Here is a 12,963-nt window from a genome sequence, read left to right as displayed (position 1 = left end):
GATTTGGGGGATGGAGAGAAGAGAGCTTTGGCACATACACAATATGTGCAGATCTTTATAAACACAGCTGGGAAGAGTAAACCAATGACCCCTGCGTGGCTCTTAGGCAGCCTGGTATAAAACTGTGGTATAGCCTGAGGAATCAGTGGTTGGATTCAGATCATTCATCTTGGCTCCACATTTAAGTCCCAGGCAACGGTGGCGGCTGGGTCACCAGCTCAGTCTCATGTGCAGTGAGTCACCATGGGAGAAAGCCGATTCCTTACTGGTTAGCCTGACTCACTCACTGGGGCAGCGATGGGATCCTCAGTGGAGTTCTTGTCTTGTATTACCCGTAAGACCGCAGTGAGCTAAATAGCTTTCCCAAAGTGCAACTGAATATCCCACACTGGTAAGAACAGGATGGAGATGGACACAGTCGCTAATGGGCCAGCTTGGCCCGGCCACATGAATGGCCGTCCTTAGCTTCGGGCTTTCAGTGACCCAAGGTCCACTTGCCCTCTCTTCTCCTTCATGAGCATTGGAGAATCCCATGAGGTTGTCAAAGCAAGGGCACTGAACCAAAGATATGGGAAACATTGGCCAAGCCATTTCCTATCTCAGCCACAATTTTTTCATCTTTAAAATGGGAATAATAATGAGGCCCTACCCACCTTACTGAGTTATTGTGAGGAGGAAATACAGTGGTATGTGTAATAGTTGCAAGTCATTCAACAAGCACTTAGGTAATACAAAATACACAGAATTATACGTCACCTAACATTTATTAAGCACCTACTGTATGTCAGGCACTGTGCTGAGCCTGAAGATACAAAGGAAGGTAAAAATACTCCATGACTTTAAGGAATTCATATAAAGAGGGAAACAATGGCCAAATAACTTCTCTGTACAAGATACACACACACATACACAAACACATGTGCAAAGAAAGGGGGGAAAAGAGAATGAGAATGAGAGAGAGAGAAGAGAGAGAGAGAAGAGAGAGAGAGGAGAGAGAGAATGAGAGAGAATGAGAGAAAGAGGAGAGAGAGAATGAGAGAGAGACGGAGAGAAACAGAGACAGAGAGACACACAGAGACAGAGAGAAAGAAAAAGAGAGAGTAAATGGAAGGTAATTTTAAAGGGGAAGCATTAACAGTTACAAAGTAATGAAAACTGATAATTATATATTGATTGAACTGTGGAAGAGGTCGCATGGCATTACAGCCTGACAGAGGTCTGGTTCTCAGCCATATCAGCTGAATGGGAGCTCCTGAAAAGCCGGGGACTCTCCTTTTCACCTTGGAATCCCTGGTGTTGACTTAGTATAAGGCCCACCGGAAGTTCTTAATCAATTACTTCCGAGTTACTTTGTATCCATGTGTGTCTTTTAAAACTACATTGTATCCTGCAAACAATGTAACATTCTAGGGAGAGGAGATGTTTCCTTTTCTCTTCCGCTAGACAAGTATGAGACGAGCTTGGCCTCCAGAATTTTACTTCCCTTTCTTTTTAAAAATTAATTAATTAATTATAATACACATTGCTTTATGGATCAGGTTGGGAGAGAAAAATCAGAACAAAAAGGAAAAACCATGGGAGACTGTAGAGGACTTGAACAGGGTCTAAGCCGAGAGTCCAGAGCAGAGCTTACAACTCTCCTGTTCCCAGGAGAAGCGGACTCAGGGTTCAGGAAGCACGTTCTCCACGAGACCGTCCCAGGATGAGCAAAGCCACTAAGGAAGTGAGGCAGGGAGGTGCTGGCTTGGCTCCCAGGGGACTGTGGGCAGGTGTTTCTTATGCTCTAGATAAAGCCGAGTTAGTTATGGGATATATGGAGTGGTTTTCCATCTCCCACGTGACTTGCTTTAGTCAGCTGGACCTCCAGCCCACCTGCCCCGCTCCTTGCAGCTGGCCAAATCAACCTGCCACAGGAGAAGAAGAAAAAAAAAAAAACAACAGAAAAAAGAAGAGAACACAGCATCTGTTGATCTACATTCAATGTCCCTAGTTTTCTTTTTCTGCTAATGTTTTCACTCACTTTAGTTTCTTTTTCTTTTTTTTCAAGGCAATTAGAGTTGAGTGACTTGCTTAGTGACACAGCTAATGTTAAGTGTCTGAATTTGAACTCAGGTCCTCCATTTCATGGCCAGTACTCTATCTGATGCCGGAAAGATTCCAATCTTTGATTCCCAACCCCCCTAGCTAATGTAAATTACCCTTTGACTCACAAATCCTGGTCCCTTTGAATTCCAATAGAAGGTCGGACCTATCCCAGCCCCACCCGGATCTGAGCCAACTCTGGGGCTACACCCCAAAGCCCCTCGAGCTAAGTCTCCGACTTAAAAGGACCACACTGGGAACCCCTCTTGGCAGATATTCCAAACATGGTCGCTATGTGAGGACCCTCTGTCCACTGGACCCTCTGTCCAGTGCCCTCCTTATCTCTACCTTCACCTATCTCCTACTTCTAAACTCAATAATAAACCTCTTTTATTAATCTAGCTCTCTGGGCTAATAAATGCTTTTATTGGGAAACCGCGCCGCTTCTAAACCTCATGTACCGCCGTATCCTTGCGCCGAATCTAAGGGGGTTGCAGGGGAGCTCTGTTTGACTCCCTGTACCCCAAACCTGCCACTAGACCTTAACTAAACCCTAATTTCATTTAGGTACCCCAAATGTAGACCTCAACACGTGGTCTACACCTCAACATTTGGTTTGAGATCTCAACACCAACAATCCTCTGAGGTGGGGACTATTATGATTTTTGTTGTTGTTGAGTCCATTTTTAATCACGTCTGGCTCTTCATGATCCCATTTGGGGCTTCCGGTTACTTCCAGATTCTCCACTTACCATCACTTTTCCGCCCAGTCAGAAATTTCTACCCACCTGCAGCGAACCAACGTCCAGCTCATCTTCTTCTGTTTTTAAGGAGTCCAGTTTCTGGCTCTACCCTCCTCTAACTTCTGTCCTTATATTGACAAAGAACTTCCTCACCTCCCAAGTCCTCCACCTCCTTCCCATGCCCCCTCACCATCTATCAGGACCCACGAGGCTTCCATTCCCCTCCCTTTGAGAGCTCCTTTTTGGATCAGAACCTCCTGTCATTCCTCTCTCCCTCTTACGCATCCGTTTTCTCCCCCTCAATGTCTCTGACTTTGCTGACTTCCCGCTCCAGTGTCGCCCCGGTAGTTAATCGTTTCACTCTCCTGCCTCACTCAGCTCCTGAGTTCCTTGACCTTTGTCACCGTTGCTCCTCCTTGCCAAACTTCAGCCCGGGATCGATCGGTCTCCCTCCCTGCCTCCTTGTCTCCAGCAGTCCCAGAGCCCGGCCCGAGTATTGCAAAAGCCTGTTATCTAACTGCAGGCCGGGGCAACCGGCCCTTTTCTCCCTCTAGAATGTATTCCCGGCCCCATTCTCCAGAAAAGCGATTCCCATCTGCTTCCCCCTTTAAAAACAACCAATAATTCCCCCAGTTACATGTAAAACGCTAATTTGCATGTTTTTAAAGCTCGGAGTTCTAGATCCTCTCTTTCTCTCTCCCCTTCCCCTCATTGAGGGCCGCCCATAAAGTGATGCAAAGCGTTCCCGTAAAGGTCACGATGTGAAAGGAAACGGAGATCTTCCCTCCCAGAATCCTCTAGGAAAACAAAGGTAAAAAGTCTCTCCGGGGTTCGGAGACAACCTCCCGGGGGGATCCAGGATCCGTCTGCCTCCGCTTCGCTGCCTCGGCGGGGCTCTCACCCTCACCATTCCTGCCTCTCACAGCCCCTGACGCCACTTCTGTTCCCCCGGCCCGGGCTGTAACAGGCGGAGAGCTGGCAGGTGACGGCGCCCCGCCCCACGCAGGATTCGAACTCGAGTCTTTCCAGGCCCTGGGGGAGCGGGAGGGGCGCCGGCTGCGAGTCTGTGGCAGGCGTCCGGGCCCTTACGCTCCCTGTATTTACAAATGGGGCAGCTGAGGCTAAAGGGGCTTCCACTCCACGCCCTACGCACCTGCCCAGCCGTCTCCTCACTGCCCCCTGTCGGCCGCCAGGTGCTTCGGGCAGGCCCGCTCTTCCCGCCCCCGCCGCTCGCTCTCCCTTCTTTCATTGGTCGCTTCGGCGACTGATCGATCGTTGAGTCAGCCATTCGCTTGGCGGCGTTCCAGGATCTCTCCGCCCCCACGGTGGCATCGCCCCCGCCCCCTCCTCTCCCGGGAGCCCGGCGCCGCGCTGATGTCACCGCGGGCGGGATGACGTCACGGCGCATTGACGTCGCCCGGCGGCTGGCGGAGGAGCCGGGTCCGGGCGCTGCCTGAGACCGAGCTCGGGTCTCGGGGTCGCTCGCGCCGGAGGCAGAAGCCGCGTCCCGTCCGCTCGCCGGCCCGGCCCGAGCGTCCGCCGGCCCTCCGGGACGCGGCCGGCGCCAGCCCGATGAGGTAGGGCGGGGGGCGGGGGCGGGGCGGCGGCTCCGCGCCCATTGCGCAGACGGGCACACTGAGCGGGGGCGGGTCCCCGCCGGTCTGGCCCCGAGGCGCCTCGCCCCCTGGCTTGGTTTCCTCCCGGCCTCGTTTCCCCCGGCGCCCCACCCCCCCATGCCTCGGTTTCCCCGTGCCCCGGCCCCGGTGCTTCGGTTCCCCCCGGCGCCTCCTTCCCCCGGTGCCTCGGGTTTCCCCCGTGCCTCGGTTCCCCGCGCCTCATCCCCGGCGCCTCCTTCCCCCGGTGCCTCAGTTCCCCCGTGCCTCGGTTTCCCCCCCGGTGCCTCAGTTCCCCCCCCGGTGCCTCGGTTTCCCCCCGGTGCCCGTTTGGTGCCCCTTCCCCCGGTGCCTGGTTTCCCCCTTGCGGCGCCTCTCTGCCCGTGCCTCAGTTTCCCCATCCTGCTCCTGGTGGAGCCGCCTGTGCTTCAGTTCCCTGTGTCTGGTTTCACGGCCCCGCCCTCGCTTTCGGAGGGAGGGGGGTCCTCCTGATCCGCCCTCCCCCTCCCTGCCGTCCCCCGGGCTTCCCTCAGGGACCTCGCTCGTGCCCGTGCCTCAGTTTCCCCGCCTGTGAAACATGGGGCATGGGCCGGCTGACCTCCAGCTCCCCCTCAGCCGCTCCTGGTCTCCTGTGGTGCACGGACTGAGGGGGTGACCCCGGGTCTGGACGCCTCCCCCCAGGCGTGTCTGCTGCCCCTGGGCCCCGGGCGTGGCCTGGATCCTTAGGACTGGTGCACAAGTGGTCCCCGTCCCAGTGTCCGTGGGCCCCGGTCGGTCAGGGAGTCCGCGGGCTCCCGTGGGTTTGGGGTCCCACCCCCGGGCTGGGGGTTGCTGCGATCCCCGCCGGCGCAGCGCCCACCCGGCCCCAAACCTCCGCTAGTTTGCCAGGCCAGTGCGGGACGCCCCCCCGGTGGGGCCAGCCCATCGGTCCTTCCTGGGCCGGCCTCGCCTCTCCCACCTTCTCTCTTCTGCCTCTTTCCCCGTCTGTTCTCTGTCTCCTTTTTCTCTGTGTCTTTCTCCCTCTTCCTCTGTTTCTGTCTCTGTGTCTCTCCGTCTCTCCCTCTGTTTCTGTCTCTGTCTCTTCCTTTCTGTCTCTGTGTCTGTGTCTCTCCGTCTCTCCCTCTGTTTCTGTCTCTGTCTCTTCCTTTCTGTCTCTGTGTCTGTGTCTGTCTCTCCCTCTGTTTCTGTCTCTGTCTCTGTCTCTTCCTTTCTGTCTCTGTGTCTGTGTCTGTCTCTCTCTCTGTTTCTGTCTCTGTCTCCCTCACACTTATCCTCCACTTTCCCTCCCCCCACAGTATCACGCTCAAAGGGGCCACATCAGGTGGTAATAATTGTCCCCTTTGGCTTTTTGGGTTCTCTGAAGAAATGAATGCTGGGAGCACAAGGTGTGTCACCGAGGAGAGATCTGGAAAACGTCCCCTCCCCTTCCAATCCCCCCTCCCCCCCCTTTGTTTTCTGTTCAAAAAACCCTTCTTCATTGGCCCGGTTAGGATTTTTTATTCTTAATTCTTGTGCTAAGATTGTCAGATTTGGAAGAAATAGTTCAGCTATTTTCTAGGGAAGGACTTCTAAAGTGCTCGAATTAATCCCTTCATCCTATTGGCTTTTAAAATTGCCTTCTCCCCTCATCCTTGGCCTGTCCCTTTGCTTCTTTACTTTGCTAAGACCTCCATGACTCCACTAACTGGCCAATGCTTGGCACGAAGCCTGGCCCCTAGTAAAAGCCTGGCTGACCTCAGGATCCTCTTCTGGATTTCCCTTGGCCAGGCTGCCCTTTGCCTACAGGCCATCCCTGCCACCCAATCCAGCAGGCGCCATCTTTGGAGATGGGAAGGGGAGTGAGCAGGTCCACATCTCTCCTTTATTTGCACATTTCATCCCAGCAGCGAGCATCTTGATTTCACCTTGTGCTTGTGCTCCCATAAGCCCTTGCTCGGCTGTGCACCCAGTGTGTTGGGAAGCTGAGGTCCTCAGGGGAGCCGCGTTGCCTGTCATTTGGGAGTTTTACTCCCCAGAGGTAGACATTGTGAGATACGGCCCTTGTTGTCTCTTTGGGATGAGCAGAGTAGAGTTGAAATGCTGCCAAGATGGGCTCCTGGGAGGCTCAGAAATGGTGGGTGGCTTTGGGGTAAGATGACAAGCCCTACTCTGGACATGGAGACTTTGAGACTTGGGAAACGCTCAAGTGGCCGTTGGGGATGTGAGGCTAGAGATGGAGCTGGATTGTCTGCACTGCAGTGGTGGGGGTGGCTGGACCCCTGGGAGTTGGGAAGAAAGGGAAGAGAAGGGATGTCATCATCCCCTGTTAGTTCTCTGTCCTGGTACTTCCCTTCTTTGAACCCCCAGCTTGGTCTTTCCCCTCTCTTGGGCTGTTCTGCCTTCTAAGAGAACCCTCCTGTTCTGACCTCCCTCACTGGACCATGAGCCCTTGGGGGAGCTGAGTGTGTCTCCTGTGCAGCCGTTGGTGTGAGTGTTCTGCCACAGGTGCCTATTCTGCCTCCTGTGCATTTTTCATCCTGTGGGATTCCTGGGGATTTGTCCACATTCTGAGGCCTTCCTCCGTGGGCCCCAGAATCGTGGTCGGCACGGTGGAGTTGCCTGCTGATGAATGACCGAAGTCTGATCTCTTTATTAATAATGATCTTCCCAAAGCGACTTGACTGCATCCTGAAGGCCAGAAGCAATTTCCAATTTGAGGCAAAGTGATTCTTGTTCTTTCAGCTTTGTGCTCAAAACGCTCCTTTGGTTTGGTGCCTTATTTCTCAAGATTGGCACTTTCAGGCAGCAGCCGCTCTCTAAATTCATGGAATGTTAGGGCTTGGCGGAACCTTTGACTTAAGCTGGGCAAACCCCCAGTTTATACAGATGAGGAAAACAAATGAGTTGCCGACCGCCTGGGAACAGACAAGACTTTGATTTCTCCCTCAGTATCTTGTTCTCATCTTAGTGAGGGGCCCTTTTCAAGTTGTATTCACATGACTATTTTCTTAGTGTCTTTCTGCTTAATCCTGTGACCTGGTGAGCAGAATTCAGATTTGGGGGCTTTAAATATGATCATTTTGATGATTTTCCTTTTTTCTCTCTTTTTTGAATTGAATTTTCTGAACCTGGGTCAGTTTTTATAGCAACACTCAGTTTTATAAATTCTGTTTTTTAAAAATTTTCTCTTTCATTGATTTTAGTTTTTTTTGTTATTGTTGTTCAGTTGTTTTCCGGTTGTGTCCAGTTCTGCATGAGCCCTTCTCTTACTCGAGGCAAACAGGATGGAGTGACTTGCTCAGGGTCACATTGCTAGGAAGTGTCTCAGGCTGGATTTGCAGATTCTTGACTACAGGCCTGATGCTCTATCCACTGGGCCACCTAACTGTCTCAACTTTTTTTTGCTCTTCCCCTTTTTTTTCCCTTTCATTTTGGTTCATATCTTTTATTTTTACAAGAGTTTCATTTCTAAATATATGCCTCTTCCCTCCTCTCCTCAACAGGCCACATCTCTTTAAAAAATAAAATAAAATAAAGCCAGAGGAGAAAAATAAGAGATCAGTCTGGTATAGCTTACTGACTTCAGTTGTGTCTAACAGGATATGAAGTGGTGCCCAGTTGGTCCTTCAACACTTCTGTGAGAGGAAGGAGACACAGGTTTTTCCCTTCAAGAAAGGAGGAGTAATCAGCTGGATTATAACTAAGTAGCACTGAGCTCTTTCCATTTGGTTGTTGTTATTTTGTTTATCGTTTGTAGATTTTATTTGCTTCACCCTGCATCGGATCCATAAGAGAATCATTCCTCAGAGAGACAGGTTGCTCTTCTTTCTTATTAATAAAACTAATCATTGTCATAAATTGAATTGCATTCATTGTCTTGATATTGTTATTTAAATTAAATTTTATAACTAAGTAACACTGAGCTCTTTCCATTTGGTTGTTGTTATTTTGTATATCGTTTGTAGATTTTATTTGCTTCACTCTGCATCAGGTCCATAAGAGAATCAGATTCCTCAGAGAGACAGGTTGCTCTTCTCTCTTATTAATAAAACTAATCATTGTCATAACTTGAATTGCATTCATTGTCTTGGTATTGTAATTTAAATTAATTTTTTTCCTAATAATTTTAAGTCCAGTTGTTTACTTGTCTTTGTTTCTATGTAGCCTTTTTTCCTAATGTTATTGTCAAATATTATTACACATTAGTCTAAAATGATAGTGTTTCATTTCCTCATTATTGAATTTTGTGAATTCTTTGTTTTTGGAAAAAAAATATTTTTTGTCTTTTTGATTCTGTTCCTCACACATTTCTTACAGCTTGCTAAATCAGTTCATTTCTTTTTTGTTAATCTGTTTTTATTCAATTTGCCATGATACTTTATGGCCTTTTTTATTTTATTTTCACCTAGTACTTCTTATGCTATTATTATTTTATTAATTATAAAACATTGTAATGTATATAATGTATACATTATAATGTAATTATATAACATAATATTATAAACACATAATAAGTCAATGTTATAATGATTTTCATTTAATTGCTGAACTCCTTATTAGAAATGTCTTCCAATTGTTAGATATTCGTTGAGTGTTTCTTTTCAGTCTTATATAACTTCCTTGGTATGATAAAATTTCATTTGCACGGGCTGTTTTGGCCCAACCTCTTAGTTTTGATTTGTGTCCAGACAGAGACCATGTAAAGGCATGTTAATGTGAAATATATCTCTGGGCTATAGCAGTGTGATTGGGTAACACAACGGAAAAGGATGACGAGTCATCAGAAGTGATGCTTTTGTGCCGTTAGGCTAGTGGTACTCTGGAAATGATTCAGGTCAGAGGGGACCAAGGCTGCTAGATGGCGCGGTGGGCAGGTTAGAATCCTGTCTCAGACACTCTAATGTGTGACCTTGGGCATGGCACCCGCCTGCTGGCAGCCTCAGCTTTCCTGTTTACATGGCACAGGAGATGACACTCTTGTCCCAGGGGTCCTGTGAGGGACAAAAGAGGGACATGTGTCCAGTGCTTTTGCTAACCTTAAAGCATTTCATTAATCCTGGTATTGGTAGATGGAGTTAGAGCAAACTTTCCGTAGGGAACAAACTTATCTCTGCAAAGTTGTCTTTAACACAGATTTGGTCCCTGGCCCGCAGCAGACACAGTGTCCTTTGTGGCGGAGCCTGCCAATGGAGCTGTACTTTGTCACATATGTAAAGGACGCATCTGCAGTGACAAAATGCTCCAGACTTTGACAGTAGGGCCCAGAGAATTAAATATCAAATGGTTTCTGTGAACTCATTCAGAAGTTCTAGCGCACGTTGATGGAGGCTAAGTTAGCCATAGGACAGATAGGAGAGTCTAGGTCAAAAAGCTCATCTTCCTGAGTTCAAATCTGACCTCTGACACTTATTAACTGTGTGACTCTGGGCATGTCTCTTAACCCAGTTTACCTCCGTTTCCCCATGTGTAAAATGAGCTTGCGAAAGAAATGGCCAATCCATCCAGTATCTCTGCCAAGAAAATGGGGTCACAGAGAATTGGACACAAGTGAAAATTGCTGAACACAAATGAACAGCGACAATAGAGTGACAAAAGGGCTCTGGTGGCAGAAGATGGAGCAATCTTTGGCAAGACTGAAATCAAATCCTGTCCCATCAGTAAACTGGGCTGATGCTTGATTTACCTTGAAAAGAGTTCCTGAGGTGGGAGCATCGAATGCAGAACTGCTATTTTAGGGAAGTTCTCTTGACACCCTCAGCCTGAAAGAAGGATGAACTTTGCTCCACTATGAAGTTCCTAGTCAGGCCATTTATCATCATCTTTGAAGGTTCAGATATGAAACTTTATTCAGTTAGATTTGGGCCTCTGGTTTGTACTGGGCAGCCAAGTGATTAATGCAAGAGATCCCTGGGCTACTTGGGGGCCCATCTCTTTCCTTTTCTCCCACTCATTCATGGAGACATTTTTCTGCTTCGACATGTATACTACTGTCTTTCCTTCATGTTTAACCCAAGATGAATCCGTGTGTAGAATACCAGCTCACGTGCCCCTGGGCATAAGTGAAGCTATGGTCTTTGGAACAGGCACCTGGTCTCCTTTACTCTATGTGAGACCCCCATTCATCTTACAAACTATCAGAATAATCAGTCTGATCATATACTCCCCTGCTCAAGCAGCCTCAGTAGCTCCCTCTTTCCCCTATAGAAAATAGAACTTCTTCAGCTTGCCACTTAAAGCCCTTCACAGTCTGATTCCTGAGTTCACATTCTAATCCACCTGAACTGGCCATTCCCTCTCCTGTCTCTGTATACTGTAATATGCTCCTTCCTAACTTCTGCCTCATAGAATTGTAGCTTTTGTCTAAGGCTCAGCTCTGGTTCTAGTTCTGATGGGAAACGGTGCTGGAGCCTCCAGATCCGTAGTGCAGTTCCCTCATCAGGGCACCAGGCGTGTGCTTCTCCATCTACATGTGTTATCGGCAGGAGGCCGAAAGCTTCTTGAGGGAAAGGAGCCATTTTTTTCCATTTCTATCTTTGCCTCCTGAGGGCCTGACACAGCATCACACACAGTAGGCGCTTACCAAACGCACATTCTTCTTTTCAGTTTTGGACTCCAGGGGGACATTCTGAAGGTCGATCCATCCCTGCACACGTTATAGATGCTACTTTATAGAGCTCTGTACTTGAGGGCTGGGAAGATGAATTAGAATAAAGAATAGGCTGAAACTTAAAGAAAGGGCATTTTATTATTTAAAGGCACGTGCAATAATTGGAACTCCCATTCAATCACTGATTAGATGGAAGGGAGATTTATTTGATCAGCAGAATCCAGAGACCTGAGTGCAGATTGTGGCTATGACGCTTCCTTGATCTCTTTGCAATTTCTAGCCCACTGAGATAAATGGAGATGCTTCAGGGATAAAGCGCTGTTCGGTTAGCCAGAAACCTTCTTTGTTCCAAACCTGTGATTGAGAATCTATCTAGAGGAAATCCATATTCTTTCCTGTCTTTGGAATTAACACAAACTGACGAGAATCTACTTTTCTTTTTCTTTTTTCATTTCTTTTTTTTTTCCTTTTTGATGAGGCAAAAGTGATTAAGGGAATTGCCCAGAGTCACACAACTAGTAAGTATTAAGTGTCTGAGCCGTATTTGAACTCAAATCCTCCTGACTGCAGGGCTGGCGCTCTGTCCACTGCACCACTGAGCTTCCTTTTAGAATCCAGCTTTTGGTAGTTGAGCGCCTTGAAGAATTAGTGGGACTCGATTGTGGCGTGTTGTGATTGAACATAGACTACCATTACTTGAGAGAGAAAGCATGAGATCATTGAGATATAGAAGCCTAGGAAGGTGTGTGTGTGTGTGTGTGTGTGTGTGTGTGTGTGTGTGTGTGTGTGTGTTTTATAGCAGCCTGTTTCTAGTGCAAAAAACCTCAGAAAGGTCTTGTTTCTTGGTTTCAATGAAGGTTTTATTTTGAATGAGCTGGGAACTTGTTTGAAACTAGTCTGCCTTTAAACTGCTTATAGTCTCCTCATAGTCTTTTCTGATTCATCCTTACTTTGCTTAGTGAACTCTTTATTTGTAAATAGGGCAGAGGGGCACTTCAGTCCAGGTCTTAGTTACTCTACACTCCAAACTGGTGGAACCTCAGGGTGTGACCCCAATGATATAAGAAAAAAGTGTTTCCAAAGTGACAGGTTTCTAATTAAGGAAGTGGGAAATTTCTCTGCTTGTGAAACGCATGTGTGATGCTCTGTTGATAGTCATTCCCTAAGGGGAGTTTGACAGATAAGATGTTAGCATTTTGAAATGGGCATTTTTGATTTTGGGGAAGCATGAGCTCTCCCATGAATTCACTGAATGGCAGTGGTCTCTTTCACCATCTCCCACCTTCTGCCATTGCATCTTGCCTTTAGGGGATTAGTTGACTTCCTTGAACTCTTTTAAAATTAAATTTGTCTTTAATCATTGGTGTTAGGATGAAACATAGGTTCACCCAAAGCACAAGATGTGTTGAGGGTGTTTCCTTTGGGTCACACGTTGTGCAAGGGGCTGGACAGAGGTACAAGAGGAATCTAGAAGAGTATTTGGCTTCCAGGAGTGTCCGCTCTGGGTGGGAGGAGGCCCTGATGTAAAAAAGTCTGGGTTTGGGCAGGAAGGCCTCCAATGTCAACTTTCGAAGAAACTTCAGGGCAAGTCAGGCTGAGGGACTCAAGAGAGCTTTTATGGCTGAGATGGCACACGTGTGTGTGTGTGAGTTTTGGTGGCTAGTGCTTTGAAAATAAAGTGGTTGTATCCATTGCCTTTAACCTAAGTTTGGTTCCCAGATGATATTTTCTTTTCCATAGCTCTAATCCGTGTGTAGGATCTGCCTCCTCGGCTTCCCCTATTTCTTTGGATTCTTCGTCTTGTTCTCTAGCACATTTGCCATCTTACAAGAACCTGATTCTAAGCTGTGTTTATGAGAGATCAGTAAAATGGGTTCTTCACTTGGGGTCTGCAGGCCTTTGGTTTTGTTTTGTTTTTTAAATATATTTGTATTTTGGT

At 47.9% G+C, this 12,963-nt stretch overlaps 1 protein-coding gene across 2 annotated transcripts in view; it reads left to right on the top strand.

Moving 5' to 3' along the window:
• Positions 1–4,336: 4,336 nt before the first annotated feature.
• The window catches only part of STARD3NL (STARD3 N-terminal like), a 53,646-nt gene continuing 45,019 nt past the window's right edge, over positions 4,337–12,963 (top strand). For both annotated transcript variants that reach the window (XM_031951950.1, XM_031951955.1), the window contains exon 1: positions 4,337–4,402. The gene's annotated coding sequence lies outside the window, so the exon portion shown is untranslated. The remainder of the gene's footprint in view (positions 4,403–12,963) is intronic.

Source organism: Sarcophilus harrisii, chromosome 1, assembly GCF_902635505.1.
Source record: "Sarcophilus harrisii chromosome 1, mSarHar1.11, whole genome shotgun sequence".
NCBI lineage: Eukaryota > Metazoa > Chordata > Mammalia > Dasyuromorphia > Dasyuridae > Sarcophilus > Sarcophilus harrisii.
Note: the sequence above shows the minus strand (reverse complement) of the source record. Positions and strands in the feature narration are given on the sequence as shown.